Genomic DNA, 19,984 nt, shown 5'->3' on the forward strand with positions numbered 1-19,984 from the left:
ACACACACACACACAGAGTCCCTCATGTCCAGACTCACACGCCTGTAAAAGTGCTTAGAGATTGTTGGAACCAAAAATCTGAGCTTCAAAGAACCTTCTTCCCCAAGCCCTTTGATGAGAAGTTTTTCTCCCTTTCTCAGAGTCCTGGGGTCTGGGGTATAGAGGATCCACTGTCTGGGAGAGCTACAGTATCTTGTGTGGCTGTACCCTTTTCCCTCTCATCCTGCTCCCCTAATCACTGCTTTCCCTTGCTGTCCGTGCTTCCTGTTTTCCCCCAAAGTGGGAAGAAGTATGCATGCTCGTGAAAGGTTTGTACATTCATGTGTATATATACACATGAGGGTGATGGGCCCAGCTTTGTGTATTGTAGAATCATAGATTTATACACTTCAGAGCAGCAAGGGACCTTTGAGGTCACAGAGTTCATCTCATCCCTCTCTCTACCATCCACCCTGAAGACTAGGTCTGGCATGGATGGGGTGCCTGCTTACATATTTGTGTGGGGGAAGGGTGTTCCCTGTAGTGTAAGACACATTCAGCTACGTATATAAATATGCATGCAATTGTGTGGCAGTTTATCCATGTACATATTTTTATATGTTTACATTATGTCTATACTTGTGTGTGTTCATGCATCTATCTCAGAAGCTAGGATGAGAGAATCTCAATGAGTTTAGGGCAAAGCTGATTAAAGTGAGAAAATGGCAATGACCATGAGCTTTGTAAGGAAAAACAAAGATAAGGCATCATGAAAGAGGTTTGGAGTGGAGAGGGTTAGGGGTAGGAGGACCTAGCTGTACCTACTCTCTGATCCTGGGACCCCATCAGATTTTTTGGTCTATATTAGGGTTTCCCCCTCCAGCTCCCATAGGACTAGGCTGGTGGGAGGACCAGACCAGGATGGGAGGACCCACTCAATGTATTCAAGGGTGATTTTAGATTTGTTTCCTCTAAAATGGAAACAATAATCCCTGACTCTTGTTATAGGGCTAGCAGGATATATAGCCAATGGAGCACACTTTAAGAAGCAAAATAAGAAGTTCATAAGTGGAAAGGGTAACTGGGAGGATAAGAATGAAGGCAGAGCTCTAAATGCAGAAGAATGGAGTAGAAATTGTTGGACTGATTTGTCCCATAACTGCCACTGTCCACAGTGCTGAAATCTGAGGTCAAGGACAAGAGAAGAGGCTCTGAGTTTTCTATAAAAGTTACAGGAATGTTCTATTGTTCTGGGCTGTTCTCCATGACTGGGCCTGTCTCATTATTGGGTATGGAGGAGATCTCTGTTATGGAACTAGGGCCTGGGGAGAGAGTCTTGAGGCAAAGATACTTTCTTTGTCCCCATCTGAAGATGAGAGTGGAGAAGGGGGGAAACTTTCTATACCCTTCTGGATTTTGGTTGGAGACTAGACTGGGCTAAGGGTAGCAGAATCACTGCCTGAAGGGAGGTTTCTAGTTCCTGTTTTGGACTTGGGCCTGAGGGGATTAACTTTCTGTCCCTATCTGTGATTGGAAGTGAAAGTCTCTTAGTCTCTATTTAGGTCTTGGGATGGGGGTGGGGGTAGTGGAAATCTTTTTGAGGTTCCCTGGAGGTGTCTTTCTGGTCTACTGTCTCAGGTCTTTGTGTTTGTCTATGTGTGTCTTTGTGTGTTCCAGGTTTCCTGGAGTTGCCTTTCTACCCTACTATCCCAGGTCTGTGTGTGTGTGTGTGTGTGTGTGTGTTTTAAGGTTTCCTGGAGTTGTCTTTCTGTACCATTGCCCCAGATCTGTGTGTGTTTGTGTGTGTTCAAGGTTCCCTGAAGTTGTCTTTCTGTATTACTGTCCTAGGTCTCTGTGTCTTTGTCTATGTCAATGTGTGTGTGTATGTGTGTGTGTGTGTGTGTGTGTATGTTCCAAGTTCTCTGGAGTTGTCTTTCTATCCTACTGTCCCAGGTCTCTGTGTATTTGTGTCTGTGTGTGTTTAAGGTTCCTGGAATTGTCTTTCTGTCCTACTGTCCCAGATCCCTGTGTCTTTGTCTATGTCTATGTGTGTGTTCAAGGTTTCTTGGAGTTGTCTTTCTTTACTATGGTCCCCAATCTGTAAGTTTGTGTGTGTGTGTCTGTGAGTGTGTGTTCAAGGTTTCCTGAAGTTGTCTTTCTCTACCGTTGTCCCAGGTCTCTATATGTCTGTCTGTCTATCTGAGGTTTTCTGGAGGTGTCTTTCTAGCCTACTCTCCCAGGTTTCTGTGTGTTTGTGTGTGTAAGTATGTGTGTTCAAGATTCCCTGGAGTTGTCTTTCTATCCTACTGTCCCAGGTCTCTATATGTCTGTCTGTCTATCTGAGGTTTTCTGGAGGTGTCTTTCTGTCCTACTCTCCCAGGTTTCTGTGTATTTGTGTGTGTAAGTATGTGTGTTCAAGGTTTCCTGGAGTTGTCTTTCTGTACTACTGTCCTAGGTTTCTGTGTCTTTGTCTATGTCAATATCTGTGTGTGTGTGTGTTCCAGGTTCTCCGTAGTTGTCTTTCTGTCCTACTGTCCCAGGTCTCTGTGTCTTTGTCTATGTCTGTGTGTGTGTTCAAGGTTTCTTGAAGTTGTCTTTCTGTATCATTGTCCCAGATCTGTGTGTTTGTCTGTGTGTGTGTGTATGTCTGTGAGTGTGTGTTCAAGGTTTCCTGAAGTTGTCTTTCTCTACTGTTGTCCCAGATCTATGTGTTTGTCTACATGTATGTTCAAGGTTCCCTGGAGTTGTCTTTCTGTACTACTGTCGCAGGTCTCAGTGTGTTTGCCTCTGTGTGTGTGTGTGTGTGTGTGTGTGTGTGTGTGTGTGTTTGAGGTTCCCTAGAGTTGTCTTTCTGTCCTACTGTCCCAGATCTGTATCTTCTCCAGGAATTGTCTATTTGTCCCTGCCTTGGGTCCTGGGAAGATTCTCTCTCCCTCCGGTGAGAAGTGTCTTTGTCCTGCCTGGGTCTGCATGTTTCTCTGTCCCCGCCTATATCCTTGGGAAGGGACTTATTCAACCTGCGTGGGGAGGAGAGAAGGGGTGGGGAGGGGGTGGGGGAGAGAGATAAAGACCCTAGATCCTACAGAGAGGGATCCCGGTGTTTTTGCCCTGTAATGATTACACTCGTTCTCAGGGATGGGGCGCCCTCGTGTGGCAGACGGGCTGCGCGTCAGACGAGAAAAGACGAGAGTAAAGTAGGAACCTCGGATACTAAAGGGAATAAAAGTCGATGCGAGCCTGGGGTCCGGAGTGCGAATCACTCACCTCAAATCTCTGTGCCACCAGCGTCGCCCAGAATCTATGAGCGGGTCGGTGCGGTGGGACTGCTAAAAGGACCCAAAGACTTATTTCTAAAAGGTTGTGGGTTTGGAGTGGGGAGAAGGGAGTGGGCTTGGAGAGAGCAAGGTTAGGGGCGGCAGACAGGAGTTCTGCGGTGCCAGAGCGACCTCAGAATGAGGAAGGAGACCCCTGGAAAACACAAGAAGCTTAGGAAGTGATCTTCTTCCCCAAAGACACAAGTCAAAAGATTAAAGGAGACAGAGAGAGAAAGGGCATCAGAGAAAACCAGATAGAAATAGGGTAAGAATCAGAGAGATTGACACAGGCACAGTCAAATTACATGTCACTCCCCCTCACCCCAGTTTTGTTGGTTTTGAGGTGTAGTGTCGTCATGACAACGATACCCCTCCCAAGCCTGACCTCCTGGATCTCAAAATATCTAAGGGGTCGGAGAGTGGGGGAGTAGAGGTGAAGGAGGGGAAGAAAAGAAAACTTTTCCTACTTCCCACCCTTACCCTCTCTCCCCGACTCCAACCCCCAGCTGCCACCTTCCATATATTCCCACCGAGAAAAGAATCAGAGCCCTGCCATTTTTGAGAAACTTTTTTTGAAGTATTGGGGTGGGGGATGGGGGACTGTGTCGGAGAGGCTCCGCCTCCCCCAAAGAGATGCCCTCCCCCCACTGCAGCCAGTGATCCCTTTTCCCGACAGTCAGTCCTTTCATATCCCAGGAGGGCTCTGAGACCAGAGCCACCCACTTTTGTGGGGGGGCCAGTGACTGAGGGATGGGGTGTGTCGGGGGCAGCAACTGCAGCATGAGCTGGTGCCCCCGCAGCTGTCGGAGCCCCCTGGGACATGCTGTCCGATTCCTATTCCAGTTTGTGACCGGGACACTGGCGCCAGGTTCGAGGGAGTAAGGGAGAGGCCACTGCTGGATTTGAAAGACCAGGATTAAGGAGTAAAGGTGGGGGGTTGGGACCGTAGAACCCCTGGCAAAGGTAGGGCTAAGGGCTTCCAGCCTCTAGGGGTTGGGGTCTCAGCTGGTGAATATCTGACTAGGAGGGTACTGGAGATGGGACTAGCTGGAAACGCAGCATCTGATGGGACCTCAGCCTCAGGGTTGGCAAATTTGGTAGGTTTGTGTGGCCCTAGGAGTTTGTCGAGCTGTGTAACCCTGAATTTAAATAGGATTGTATGGGTTGGATTGGATTGCTTAGTACAAGCATTGTATTGCAGTATGTGGGAAGTTGTATGGCATTCTTTCAATATATGGTGTCAGATTCATTGGGGTTTGGGGGGGAAGGGGTGTTTTCTGTGTTACTGAAGTGAGGATTGTGTAGCTCTGGAGTTTTGTAGCATTGTGTAGCACCAAAGTTAAAGATGTGTAAAACTGGGATTACATAGCATTCATGAGGCTATGTGGTGCTATAGTATTTACTGATTGAATTGGGTTGTGTGGTCCTGCATTGTGAGGCCCTGGGGTTATGTTGGGTTATGGCAATTATGGGCAGTTTTGTTAAGTTTTGTGCCACTGGGTTTATGTAGGGTTATGAATGATATATGTAGGCTTGGGGGACTGAAGGGTTTGCTTTTGTCCTAATCTACTATCTGGAACTACAAATTCCGAAATGCCCTGTTTTGCCTCTCTTAGAAAGACTAGAGCAGTCCAGCCCCAGACATGCTGGGCTTTGTAGTTTCCAGGCTATCTCAGAGCAGGAGGTTACCTGGAGTCAGAGTTCTCCTGTCTTGGAGACCCCAAGAGCTGTTCTTGCCTTCGGTCCGGGCAGTACCTGGGGCCTCTGCTGCCTGGTGCCCCAACGGGGAGTTCAAGGAGCGCTTAGAGATCTCTTGGGGGCCTATTCTCCACCCCTTACTGGGGCCTGTCAACTGATGATGGATGGCAGAAGCCCTGCTTGGCCAACTCTCAATCACCAGGGCCGTGACTTCCCAAAATAGCCCCACCAATCTAGGAAGGTCATTAATAACCTAGACTAGCAACTGGGATTTGAGGTGGCCTTACCCTGTTCTAGGAGGGAGGGACCAGAAATGGGAGGGGTGGGTGGAAAGAGGGAAGACATAGGACTTTTTTGCAAAAGATTCCAGGGCCAGGAGCCTTGCTCAGGCTCCCACAGCCAGACTCCAGGGAAAGGGAAGGAGCTAGCTGGGAAAGTTTTGGGAGCTGAAGCTGACCTTGCCACCCAAAGGACCCAGTAACAAGCAGCAATCTCATCTAAGTGAAGGAGGTGTTCTTCCAACTTGCCCCGCTTGGCAAAAGTGACTTCTAGGGGCAGCTAGGTGGCACAGTGGATAGAGCCCTAGGTGGCTCTGGAGTCAGGAGGAACTGAGTTCAAATCCAGCCTCAGACACATAACACTCACTAGCTGTGTGACTCTGGGCAAGTCACTTAACCCAATTGCCTCACCAAAAAAAAAAAAAAGAAAAAAAAAGTGACTTCTAAGTTCCCAACTCTGAGATATGTGGGACTAGATCAATGACAAAAAACCAGATGGAGCCCAGAGTAGGAGATGGAGTATATGGGAGTAATAATAAGTCACATATCTATGTGATTTAAGGTTTACAAAATATTTTCTTCACAACAGCCCTATGAGGTATGTAATGTAGGTATTAATGTTCCCATTTTACAAATTTTAAAAGTGAGGCCCAGAGAGGTTGGTGACGTGCCAGAAGTTCCAAACTCACAGAATTAGGAAATATAAGGGCCATGACTTGAACTTGGACCTTCTGAGTCTAAGTCCATTATTCTTTCCATTACACCATAATACCTGAAATTTCAGGAGAAAGGAAAGTGCAAGTGTACCTCTCTACTTCCCCAACCACCACCACCACCAATAAACATTTTTACCTCATTATCCTATCACTGATGCCAACCATTAGAGTTTCAGTCCTTGGATTGGTTATTATCCATCAAGTAGAGTTTAATGGTGAATCATAGGATATTTAGGGAAGGAGTTGTGGGTAATAGAGAGACAATCACCTGAGGGTCTCTGGAGCAGTTAGGGGCCCTGAAGATATATTATAAACAGGTCTCTCTAATGGTGGCTGAAAAGGATAATAAAGAACTGTTCATTCCCCCAAGGAGCTTACAATCTAGTAAGGGACTTAAGACCTGTACATCCATGACCTAAGTGCCATAAGAGAGGGAGAGTGTGTTCTGGAGATTCAGAAGGGGAGATCACTGCTTGCTGAGGGGATGAAAGGAACTTCATGAAGGAGATGTGTAATGAAGGCAGATAGGATTTGAACAAACAGAAAGGAGTAAAGGTAGGGGGTTGGGAGACCCATTTCAGGCTAGGGGATATATCATGAGCAAGGACAATTAGAAGCTTGAGGTGTATTTCAGGAAGTGTATGCAACCCGATTTGTCTGGACTATGTACTAGGAAGTAGTAGAAGACAAAGCTAGAAAGATAGATTGGGGCCAGGTTGTAAAGGACTTTGAATTCTAAAGTCTGAGGGGTTTATGCTTTGTTCTATAGACAACAGAGTAACTGCAGGTCTTTAAGCAGGTAGGTAGTATTATTGGAGCTGAATTTTAAAGATATTATTCTGCTAGCTGCATAGGATATATTAGAAAGGAGTAAGAATCTGGAAAGAAGGTAGAGACTAAAAGATGTGTAAGTAGAAATGGATTGATTGAACATAGGTGATGAGAAATGGGGAACAGTCAAATATGATTTGATGGTCAGTAAACTAGCTTTGATTAAGTGCCTACTCTGTGCCAGCCACTGTATTAAGTGCAGGAGATATAAAGAAAAGCAAAGGACAGTCCCTGCTGTCAATGATCTCACAGTCTAATGGGGGAGATGTGCAAGCAACCACGTCCAAACAATATATAGACAGAAGAGATTGGAGATAGTTAATAGAAGGAAGGCATTGGCATTAAGGGTCATCAGAAAAGGTTTTCTGTAGAAGGGATTTTAGCTGGAATTTGGAAGAAGCCAAGAAATCCAAGAGGCAGAGATGAGAAGGGAGAGTATTCTAGAGTGAAAATTCCCAGATTCTGGAGCTGGATTATTTTGTGCAAGAAACAGCAATGAGAAAAAAAAAAAAAGAAAAGAAATAGCAATGAGGCCAGTGTCAGTATGTAGAAAGGAGTAAGAAGAAAGGCAGGATGGAGCCAGGTTGTGAAGCACTTAGAATGCCAACAGAGGATTTTATGTTTGATACTGGGCATGATAGGGATCCAATGGAGTTTACTGAGAAGGGAAGTAGCATGGTCAGATCTGCTCTTTGGAAAGCTTAATTTGACAGCTGAGTAGAGGATAGACTAGGAGGAGGAGAGAATGGAGGCAGGGAGACCAACCATCAGGCTAATGAAATCGTTCAGGCAGGAGGTGATGAGGGCCTGTACCAGGATTGAGGCAGCATCAGAGGAAAGAAAGAGGCATATACTACAGATGTTATGAAGGTAAAATCAAGAGGACTTGGCAACAGATTGGATAGGAAGGGGTGAAATAAAGTCAGGAGTCAAAGATGACACCGAAGTTGCAAACCTGGGTGACCAGTGCTTTCAACAGTAATAGGGAAGTTCAGAAGGGGGAGAGGGTTTGAGAGAAAATAATGAGTTCAGTTTGGGACATATTGTATTTAAGTGGTCTACGAGATATCCACTTTGAAAGGTATAGTTGGAAGGAAGGAAGCAAGCATTTGTTTTGTTTTATTTGTTTTGTTTGTTTTTTTGCTAGGCAATAAGGTTAAGTGACTTGCCCAGGGTCACACAACTAATGTCAAGTGTCTGAAGCTGGACTTGAACTCAGGTCCTCCTGACTCCAGGGATGGTGTTCTATCCACTGTGCCACCTGCCTTCCTTCGAAACAAGCATTTGTTAAATGCCTACTACATGGCAGACACTGTCCTAAGAACTTTATAGATGTTATCTCAATTGATCCTCACAGCATTCTTGGGAAGTGTTGTTGTTCAGTCATTTTCAGTCATGTCTGAGTCTTCATGACCCCATTTGGGGTTTTCTTGGCAAAGATCCTGGAGTGGTTGGCCATTTCCTTCTCCAGCTCATTTTACAGATGAGGAAACGGAGGCAAACAGGGTTTAAGTGACTTGCCCAGGGTCACATAGCTGGTAGGTGTCTGAGACCAGATTTGAATTCAGGAAGGTAAGTTTTCCTGATACCAGGCTTGGCACTCTATCCACTGTGTCACCTAGCTGTCCCCTTGGGAGGTAGGTGCTATTATTATTCTCATTTTAAAGCTGAGGAAATTGAGGAAGACAGGAGTTAAATGACTTGCCCAGGGTCACACAACTAGTAAATATATGAGGCCATATTTGGACTCAAATCTTCCTGACTCCAGGCCCAGTGCTCTAGCCACTGTTCTACCTATTGCCAGTTGGAAATGAGAGTCTGGAGATTAAGATAGGGGTTAGGGCTGGAAAAATAGATCTGGGAATTATTAGCATAGAGATTATAATGAGGAAAATGAAACAGTCAGAGATGATTCCCAGATGTTAGTTTGGGTAAATGAATCATAAATTTAGAGCCAGAAGGAACATCATAGGTCATCTGATTTGAGGTTTTCATTTTATAGAAAAGGAAACCGAGGTCCAGGGAAGTGATCTGTCCAAGGTCATAGGTAGTAAATAACAGTATAAGGATTGGAACCCAGGCCTTATGACTACTTTTCACTACGCCATAACTGCCAGGAATAGTGAAACCAAATGAAAGAGGGGCAGAAGTAGGATGGGGAGATAAATTTCGTTTGGGATCCTTGGAGTTTGAGGTGTCAGTAGGACATGAAGGAAAAGATATCCTCAAAGTATTTGGAGGAGCAGCTCTGGAGATCCGGTGAGAAACTGGGGGTGGAGATATAGATCTGAGAATCTTATAATTATAATTATCGTTGAGTGGATGAAATCACGAAAGGAGAATGTAAAGAAATAAGGAAAGAGCCCGGGACACAAACTTTTCCCTCCTCCCCAAAAGGGAAAGAATTGGCTACATATACAACATCATAGGCATGTGACCGAGGGTCTAAAGCTTGGCGGGATATCAGAGGTTATCTAATCCATCACCTTCATTTTCTTCCAGGCGAGGAAAGAGATACCCAGGGAAGTCAAGTGACTTACCTAAGGTAACAAGAGTAAGCACCAGACACAGGATTTACACCAGAATTCTTCTGACTCTGGGGCCAGTGCTCTCTCCATTAGGCCACACTGATTCCTAGTAGAGGAGAGAGAGAGAACTCAACTTTCCCTTCATTCTTTCTCCAGCTTTTCCATGTCTATTCTCTCTATCCACACTCAGCTCACCAATTCTCAAGGCTTTCCACGTTCTTTGCCTTTGATTCCCATCAGGTATCCTGTCTAAGGGGTAACGACAAAGTTTGAAAATTTCCCAAAGAAACCTTTCCTAGGGAATTAATAAAAAGTAAACACAAAAATGTCAAGATGGCAAAATTACTGATCATAGAGTCTATGTAATGAAGTCGATACAGACTGCCCCCCCAAATGAACCCCTCCTCTCACCTTCCCATCACCTGCACCTCACTTGACTATTTCTTTGGATTGTATTTGATTTTTCATCACCCAGTATGTCCTTGGAGTTGTCTTGGACTCTTGCTTCTCTCTGACCCCAAACGTCCAATCAGTTGCCCAGTCTTCCTCTTCACTGTCTTTTCTATCTGACTCCTCTTATCTGTCCACAAGCCTACCAGCCTTATTCAGACCTTCATCTCTTCTCACCTAAATTGCATTGTCTATCTAGTTAAGTTGCAAATGGTTGTTCCCAACTCCAGGCTTTTCCCTCTCTAATCCATCCCTCATAGATCCTTAGGTGTCTTCCTAAAGTATCTCTCTGTCTACATTCACATCCACTTGAAAACCTTCAATGACTGCTGCCTACAGAATAAAAGTTAAAGCCCCAATAACATTCAAGATTGTTTATCATTTGGCCCTAATTGACTTTGGCTCATAGCACTCATCTTCGTGTATACCCTGGACTTGCTTTAGCCAAATGAGCAGGGTCCCACATTCTGATCCAGGCACTTTCTCTGTTCATACCTTTGGTTTTCTTATGCCATCCCCATTCCTGAAATCTTCCCTGACACACCTCCATCTGTGGTAGGCCTTTTCTTCCTTCCACCTCTGGCACCTTTGAAATTTGTTCCTCCCCAGGAGAAAAGAATCCCTTCCTCCTCAAACGGAACATTACATTTTGCTTGACCTACCTTTCTTATTAGCCATGTGACCTTGGGCAAGTCAGTTAACCTCTTGAGCTTTGTAAAATAATAAAATAATAATAACAGCATTTATATAATGCTTTAAGGTTTGCAAACATATATTATCTTATTTGATCCTCATAATAATCCTGAGAGGTAGATGCTATTATTACCCTCATTTTTCAGATGAGGAAACTGAGGTCAAGAGAGATTTAGCCCAGGCTCATACAGCTAGCAAATGTCTGAGGCAGGGTTTGAACTCAGGTCTTCCTGACTCCAAGTCCAAGACTCTAGGCACTGTACCACCTAGTGGCACATTAGTATCTGTAGCACTTACCTCATAGAAGTGTAGTGATATGCAAATGAGATAATACATGTGATTACTTGGCAAACCTTAAAGCCCTACATAAATATCATTTGATGTTATTACTATTATTTCATTGTCCTTTGTTTCATAGTTATTGATGTACATGACTTCTGTCCCTATTAGATTTCTGAGCTCCTTCAGGGCAAGGACTTTATCATACGTAACTTGACAGAGCCAATGTCTAGCACTGTGCCTTGCATATATGAGGCACCAGGCTAATGAACAAATGGCCTCACATGGGCTGGACTCAGACAGATTTAGGTGGGGGTGGAACAAGTTCATGTCTAGTTCTTTACTCCAGCCTTATTCTTCCTCACCATCCACTGGGTTGGATATTAGACCAAGCTCACACTTCTAGTGCCAAGGTGGCTGGGTGCTGGCACCACCACCAGGTCTGGTAGGATCCTCTGCCAAGCCAGAACTACATTTCCAGTCCTATGGGTACAGACCCCAGGTTATTTTCTCTGACTCCAGGCTGCTCTGCAGCCACTCTGGCCCCTATGGGTCCTGCTCTTGGGTAAAGAAGGCACATCCCTTACTTATTTTCAAAGATTCTTCCCCTAGGTTTCAGGTTGTTCTGCTCAGACCTACCAAGCTGTCAAGTCAACAAGCATTTTTTTGTATTTTTTTCCAGTTACATGCAAAAATAATTTTTAACATAGTTTTTAAAATTTCGAGTTCCAAATTCTTTCCTTCCTTCCCTTTCCCCCCTCCCTGAGAAGGCAAAGCAATTTGGTAGAGACTATATATGAGCAGTCATGCAAAACATATTTCCATGTTAGCCATGTTATGAAAGAAAATACAGACCAAAAAAAAAAGTTTTTTTTTAAAGTATGCTTCAATCTGCATTCAGACTCTCAGTTCTTTCTCTGGAGGTGGATAGCATTTTTAATCATCAGCTAGGTGGCACAGTGGATAGAGTACCAGCCCTGAAGTCAGGAGGACCTGAGTTCAAATGTGGCCTCAGACCACAGACCACAGACTTGACACTATCTGTGTGACCCTGGGCAAGTCACTTAACCCCAATTGCCTTAAAAAAAAATAAATAAGTCCTTTAGAATTGTCTTGGATCATTGTGTTGCTGAAAATAGCTGTCATTCACATCATCAGGTATTTATTCAACACTTGCTATGTGCTAGGCACCGTGCTAAGCTCTAGGGAAACACAAAGGGGCCAAAGAACAACAACAACCAGTCCCTGCCCTCAAGGAGCACAATCTATTGGAGTCAACAACACGCAAGCAACTATGTGCAAACAAGATATATACACAGGATAAACTGAAGATAGTTAATAGAGGAAAGGTACTAACACTAAGGGGCATGAGGAAAGAATTCTTTTAGAAGGTGAGATTTTAGCTGGGACTTGAAGGAAGTCAGGTAGAGATGAGGAGGGAGAACATTCCAGGCACGGGGGATATCGCACGAAAATTCTTGGAATTGGGCAGTGGAGTATCTTGTTTGAGAAACATAAGGAGGCCAGTGTCATTGGCTCATAGAAAATGTAGGAAGGAGTAAGGTATAAGAAGAATGGAGAGGTAGGGAGAAGCCAGGGTGCAAAAGACTTTAAAAGCCAAATGGAGGATTTTAGATTTGATCTTGGAGGTAACTGAGAGCCACTGGAATTTATTAATTAGGGGGTATCATCTCCCGTGCCCTCCTGGAGTTGTCTTTAGCTCCTTGAAATCCTACTTTTGGCTTTGATCCATTTTTCTCTCTTCTCCTGTATTTTCTTTTCTTTTTTTAAATTATATACATTCACCAGATAGTTGTTCTGTCTGTTTCCATCTGTTGGGGAAGTTTAGCTCCTTCACTTCTGCTTATACGAGCATATTTATACTTAGTCTTCAAAGAGGAGGAGTAGGGTCAAGTGATCTCAACAGTGGTACCATTTTTATCCCAAGACTTTCTACAAAGAGCACTGGACTTAGAGTCAGGAAACCTGATGTCAAATTCTGACTCCAACAGTTATTAATTTTGTGACTACTAACAAGTCACTCTGAGATTCAGTTTCCTCATCTGAAAAAGGATATTCTTATACTGCCTTCCTTATTGGGTTGTAAGGAAAGTGATATAAACACTTAAAGTACTACATAAATATGAGATTATCATCATTATTATTATTGGTGTCACATCAGCTCCCTCTAACACCAAATTATAGAAGATTGAAAGTTTCATGAGGTCAAGGACTGTGTTATTGTTTTTTAAAAATATGTTTTTATTGATTTGGGTTTTTTTTACATCTTAATAATTTCCCCCAACTCCTTGTCTATCCCCATCTCAGAAAGCCATTCCATATAACAAATAGTGTTTTTTCAAGACAAAAGAAAAAGTAAAAAATCAACATAACTGATTAATACATCAAAAAAGCATGAATATGTGTGCAGTGTGCGACACTTGTAGACCTCCTCATATCTCTTCTTTCAAGACATGCTTGTTCTTTATAATTTTACAACATTCATTTTTTTGGTGGTTCTTTCTATTTACATTGGTATAATTATTATATACGTTATTTTCTTGGCTTGCTTACTTCACTCTGCATTAGTTCATGTAAATTTTTCCTTGCTTCTCAATATTCATCACACTTGTCATTTCTTACAGCACAATAATATGCTGTTATATTAATGTACCTTGATTTGTGATTTGTTTAGCCATTCCCCAACTGACGGTCAATAGAAAAAAAATTATTAAATTCTTATGTTCCAGGCACTGTACTGAGTGCTAGAGAAAAAAAAATTAAATAATTAAATAAATGAATGAATGATTGAATGCATGAAAAAACAAACAAATAAATAAATGAAATGCTGTTCCTGCCTTCCCAGAGCTTACCATCTAGTGAGGGAAGACACATAAAAGGAAACTGAAAAAAAAAAAAGCAGGGGTGGGGGAAGTAGAAGTTATCCAATGAGGGCAGGTGAGAAAAATTGAGGAGAAATTAGTCAAAGAAGTCTCAAAGTAGTGGAGGGAGAAATGAGGAAATGTCTGAGCTTAACTCTCTGCATAAGTGGAGGTTTGGAATTTATGGCCCCACCCTCCAGACAGACAGAGGGGAGTAATAAGGTAGAGTACTAAAGCTGATGAAATCTTATAGGATGTTGAGTTTATCTCACTAATGAGCTTCATGGGGCATGGTAAAGAAGTCAGAGAAATCTCAAAATAGTGCAGAGAAATGAGCTGAGCTCACAAATTTTTTGCTATCACAAAAAAAATGATGCTATAAATATTCTGGTGTATATGGGGATTTTCTTCTTATCAGTGGTCTTCTTGAGCTATAAAGCTAGTAATGGAATCTCTGAGTTAAAGATAATGGACATTTTAGTCCCTTTATTTGCATAATTCCAAGTTCCTTTTCAAAATAGTTGTATTCAATTCATAACTTCTCCACCAATATACTAATGTGTTTATCTTCCCACAAGCCTTGACTATTACTATATTTTGTCATTTTTGTCAATTTACAAGGTGTGAGGTGAAATCTCAGGGTTGCTTTGATTTTCATTTTACTTATCATTAGTGGTTTGGAGCATTCTTTCATGTGATGATTAATAGTTTGCAAATCTTTTGAGAACTGCTGGTTCAAATCTTTTGACCCTTTATCTACTGGGAAATAGCTTTTAGTTATATGTGTGCATATTAATTGTTTATATATCTTAGATAACAAACACTTCTCAGAGAAATTTGATACAAAAGGTTTTTTTTCTTCCCATCTGCTTCCTTTCTTACTCTAGGTGCATTAATTTTGTTTGTGCAGAAGCTTTTCAGTTTCATGTAATCAAAGTTATCTATGTTATCTTCTGTAATTGCTTCTATCCCTTGTTTGAATAAGAATGTATTGTTCTAAGCCTGATTTCTGCCAGACCACTTTCCAGTATTCCAAGAATTCTGAGGGAGTTCCTTCCTAGGTAATTTATATTCTTCCAGTTAATTGAACCTGGATTAGTGAGTTCTCTTGTTTCTGATTCTCTCTTGCCTAGTCTGTTCCATTGATCCATCTTTATTTTTTAACCAGTACCAGATAGTTTGATGACTACTGCTTTATAATATAGTTTAAGGTCTGGAAGTGCTATTCCTCCTTCATCCCTACCTCTTCTCACTATTTTCCTGGATATTCTAGATCTTTTATTTTTTCAAAAGAATTCTTTTATTATTTTATCAAGTTCTGTAATGTATCCCTTGAATAATTTGACTGGTATAACATTAAAACTACAAATTAACTTTGGTGGAGTTATCTTTCTCATTATATTAGCACAGTCCAATCAGGAACATTGAATATTCCTTCCACTATTTATAATGTTCTTTTTTTATATATTTATTGATTTTGGTGGGGCAATCAGGGTTAAGTGACTTGCCCAGGGTCACACAGCTAGTAAGTGTCAAGTGTCTGAGGTCAGGTTTGAACTCAGATCTTCCTGACTCCAAAGCCAGAGCTCTATCCACTGCGCTGCCTAGCTGCTCCCCCCCCCCCCCTTTTTAAGGATCACTTTGTAACTGAACCTATACAAGCATTTTGTGTGCTTTGGTAGGTTGATCTTCAAGAATTTTGTGCATTCAGCATTTGTTTGGAATGAGATTTCCTTACCTCTTGGATATTGTTATTATTATACATGTTGTTGGGTTTTGAGGGTTTATTTTGTGGCCTACAACTTTGCTGAAGCTATTGTCTCAGTATCTTTGTGCTTCCCCTAGGTTTTTCTAAGTAAAATACTGCTATAAACCATCATATCATCATAAAATAGGGCTAGTTTTACTCCTCCTTTACCTGTTTTTATCTCTGTCATTGTTTTTAATGTTTATATCCCTGGAACCTTGTATATAGTAAATATTTAATAAATGTCTGTTAAATTTTTAAGGGGCAGCTAGGTGGCGCAGTGGATAGAGTACCGGCCCTGGATTCAGATTTCAAATCTGGCCTCAGACACTTGACACGTACTAGCTGTGTGACCCTGGTCAAGTCACTTAACCCCAACTGTCTCACCAAAAAAAAAAAATTTCTTTATAATTCATTTTAAAACCTTTTTCTCCCTATTAGCCCACCTACAAAATTATCACTTCCTTGTCTGAGATATGTCTCCTGATCTTAGCTCATTTGAAGGCATAAATAATTGACAGGTCCTGAACTCACCTGATGATCTAACCCAGAGGTTCCCAAACTTATTTGGTCTACTGCCTCCTTTAAAAAAAAAAATTACTCAGAGCCCCCTGGAAATCTACTTTCTTTAACCCTTTAACAATTTTTTTTTAAAAATTTGCATCATTTCAAAAATATATGATTTTTAAAGGATGCATCTTAAATTTAATAATTTATTGTAAATTCATGGGTTTTTTTCCCTGCATTGAAATTTTGATAATGCAATATTGTGTCATGTAATAGTAGCATATTGTAAACAAGTCATTGCACACACATATTTCTGTCCATGCATGCTGGACTTCCAGACAATGCGCAACATGCTCACCTGCCAACATTTGCTTATTAAGACCTGTTGGCAGACTTAACCACTGATTGGTTATAACTTGCATTTTGTGTGTTTATTTGTAAAAGAATACTTTTACAACTTTAACTCTGTTACACAACAGATGAAACATGTATGAGTGGTTTTTCAAAATTCTCTTCCCTTCTTAATGCTTCCACTGCCCCTTTATTTTTATTCAAAGCCCCCCAATTGTACCTGAGGCTACTACTGCCCCCCTGGATCATTCCAGCACCCCACAAGGGACAGTATAGCCCACTTTGGGAACCTATGATCTAACCTAATGTTACCAGCTTTGTCCACTACCCCAGGTTCTCTTTGATAACTCATTTAGGTAACCCTAGACTCAAGTGGATGGCTTATCCCAAATCTTCTCACTATAGGTTTATACCCCAATACTCTAATGAATCTTGGATCTCATTGATGTGGATCATCCCTATAGCCAAACTGGTCCTGATCAGTGGGTGAAAGAATCACAATTCCCCTAACCTAATATATCTAACTGGCCCTAGATCAAGCTTCACATCCAGCATCCACCAAGAAACCAAAACCAAGCTAGACACCTTGCCATCTACTGCTGCATTTCAATCTTTTCTCTTTCCACCTCTTCCTCTTGCTTGGAAAACAGAAATCAAATCAATACTACAACTGCTACTGAAAGGAGTGTGACAGTAGACTGCCCTATGGCTCTACTTAACATTCTTATGTCTCCCCAGACTAAAACTCCCTTCCCTGGCCACCCTCCCCTACATATGTTGTCTCCCCCATTAGAGGAAAGAAACTATCAAACTTTTGTACTTGTATCCCCAGTTGGGATACTTACTAGCTGGTACTTAATAAATGATTTCTATTTCATTTGTTCAGTCATTCATTCATTCAATAGAGCATATCATAACCTATCAGTGCCTCCCAATACTATACAACTCTTGCCCATGATGTCCTACTAAGCTTCTATAGGGGAAGGGGGAAATGGTTCCTCTATTTCATAGGATCATAGATTTAGAACTGAAATAGACCTTGGAGTTGTAGTGACATGCCCAAGGTCACACAGATAGCAACAGATTTAGGAAGCAAACCAATGTTTGCAAAGAGAGCTGGGAAACAAGCCCAGGCCCTCCGACTCCAAATCATTCATTCCAATGGAGTAGAGATGCTCTTCATTGGTTATCTCTTGCCAGATTTCCCCCCCCACACACACACACAATCTTATATTCCTTATATTTCTTGCGTGATGTCTTTAATGTTGCTTCTCCCTCACAATCCTTCACTTGTAATGCGTTACAGCCTGCTCACACCTACCGACTCTTTTTATTGCCTTTGGGTCAATCCTCTACCTCTCTTCCTCAGGAATGGTAGAATATCATGATTTGCAGTCATATAACACCATTAGAACAATCTTGGTGTTAATAAGGTGGGGAAAAGAGGAAATATTGTGGTCATTCAAAAAAATGCTATGGTCCCATTCTTCTGTTCATTTCTAGAAACAGCTCATAGTAACAGGATCTATCCAAGAGCTGCATAGGTCTCATAGCAAGAACAATAGACATTCTTCCTCCACTTTGTTTTCTTTGTGTGGATGGTTTGGCAAATTTCATTTAAGTCATTCTGAATCTCACTTAGAAGTCTCCACAGTATTTAGGGGCTTGATGCACTCAGTACAATTCCGTCTACCAACAGGAACAACTGGAGAAACTTTACCATTTACAAGAAATTCTTCTTTAATTTGGACATCCTCCATGCCAATGACACACACCTTTGGTGAAGTTATGTCTGTCCGCCTGTTTTCTCTATGCCTCACCTTATTTTAATAACCAGAGGTTTATCAAACAAAGTCTTAGTTGTTACATCTTTCAAGGAGTCTTGTCTGTATTTCTCATAATCAAAAATACTTTTCATAAAGTAAAAATAACAACGACCCCCTCACAACTTCAATCTACTCATCTATATGTTTTGTTTTATGATTCCTACTATGTGGCCAGTTCTGTACCGGGTGCTATTTGAAGGATTGAATGAGTGAAAGAAGCATTTATTAAGTGCCTATTTAATAAATCTTGGGTTAGTCAATAAGCATTTATTAAGTACTTGCTATGTGGCGGGCACTGTGATAAACATGGAGAATACAAATACAAGTAGAAAGAACAACAGTTCCTGTCCTCAAAGAACTTACATTCTAATAGCAGAAGATAGACATAAAAGGGCCCTGAAAGGTGAGGGGAAAGTATAATGGGGAGATATGGTAGAGGAAGTTCAGAGTGTAGCCTAGAGAGGACTGAGGGTACAAATATAAAGGACCCCACCTTCAAGCAGTTTACATTCTAGGACAAATGTCAAGTTGTCCTGAATGGATCATAGGATCATCATCTGTATCATAGATTTAGAGCTGGAAGGGACATTACTGGTCTGTGAATCTAAACCCTTCATTTTATAGGTGAGGAAACTGAAGCCCAGAGAAAGTAAGTGGCTTAGTTGAGGTTACACAGCTAATTAGTTTCTAAGGCAGGATTTAAACCCAGGTCTTTATCACTCCAAGTCCAGTCATTTATTCACTACTCTATGCTGCTTCTCTTACATCATGCTACCTGGTCTGGAATCAGATATTTACAGAGGGCTAGGTGAGTTTGTACTTACTCGCCAATTAGAACGAGAGAAGAGTTACAAAGTGGAGTGAATTAACTCCCTTATGGAGAGGGCCATGGTCTTCCGTCTCTTAAGAGCACTATCCATTTGGGGAAGAAAGGGATTAGTGGAGGAGCAGGTGGCAAGATTTGTGGGGTAGATGGTCGAATTGTATGAATGTGGGGACACAAGAAGAGAAGACAAAATTCCTGACACGTGGGCAGGGGAAGGGCTGAGAATGAAACTGAGAATATAAGATCAACCCACTATTTGGCTGGGACTCAGAAACTTGGTACCTACCTCAAGGAGCTTGTAGTCCAATAGGGCAGTTATGAAAGGTAGACAAGTAAACAGGATGCAAGGTAGAATATTATAGAGGCAAAGCAGATAATGTGCTACAAGATTTCTGAGGAGGAAGAGCTCACTTCCAACTGGGAAGGAAGGAAGGAAGGAAGGAAGGAAGGGAGGGAGGAAGGAAGGAAGGAAGGGAGGGGGGTCAGGAAGGTTTCATAGAGGAGGTGGCATCTAAATTGGGCCTTGAAGGAAGGTAGAGATTTCAACAGATGGGAATGAGGAGAAAATCTATTTTAAGCATGGGGGACAGCATGAGAAAAGACATGTATTCTGTAACAATAAGATAATATTTGTAAGAGCTTTGAAGAACTTAAAACACTACAGATTTTAGCTGTGATTAATACTGAGAATGGTAACGGAGACAGCGACAGCAATGATGATGATGATGATGATGATGAAGACCACAACAACACCAATGACTACAATGACAACCAGTTGACCAACAATGTAGAAGAAAGACTGAAGAGTGAATAGATTGGAAGTAGAATTAACCAGTTAGGAGACAACTAGAAGACTATTTATGAAGGTCAAAAGGGTTGAGATCCTGAACCAGGGTGATTGAGGTTTCTAATGGTATGCTCCTCGAGGCCATTTCCATGGCCTTGTCCTATTCTTTCTCATCAGTGACTTAGATGAAGAAAGACGAGTTTTTCTAATTTTCAAGTATAACAAAACTAGGAAGGATAGATAACTAATATACTATTTTCCTCATCTGTAAAATTAAAGAGTTAGACTCAGT

The 19,984-nt window shown here is 41.9% G+C and overlaps 1 protein-coding gene across 4 annotated transcripts in view; it reads left to right on the plus strand.

Annotated features, from left to right (window-relative positions):
- The window catches only part of KCNIP2 (potassium voltage-gated channel interacting protein 2), a 36,147-nt gene that overhangs the window by 702 nt on the left and 15,461 nt on the right, over positions 1–19,984 (plus strand). The gene's annotated exons all lie outside the window — the stretch shown is intronic.

Source organism: Vombatus ursinus, unplaced genomic scaffold, assembly GCF_900497805.2.
Source record: "Vombatus ursinus unplaced genomic scaffold, bare-nosed wombat genome assembly UNPS02009205.1, whole genome shotgun sequence".
NCBI lineage: Eukaryota > Metazoa > Chordata > Mammalia > Diprotodontia > Vombatidae > Vombatus > Vombatus ursinus.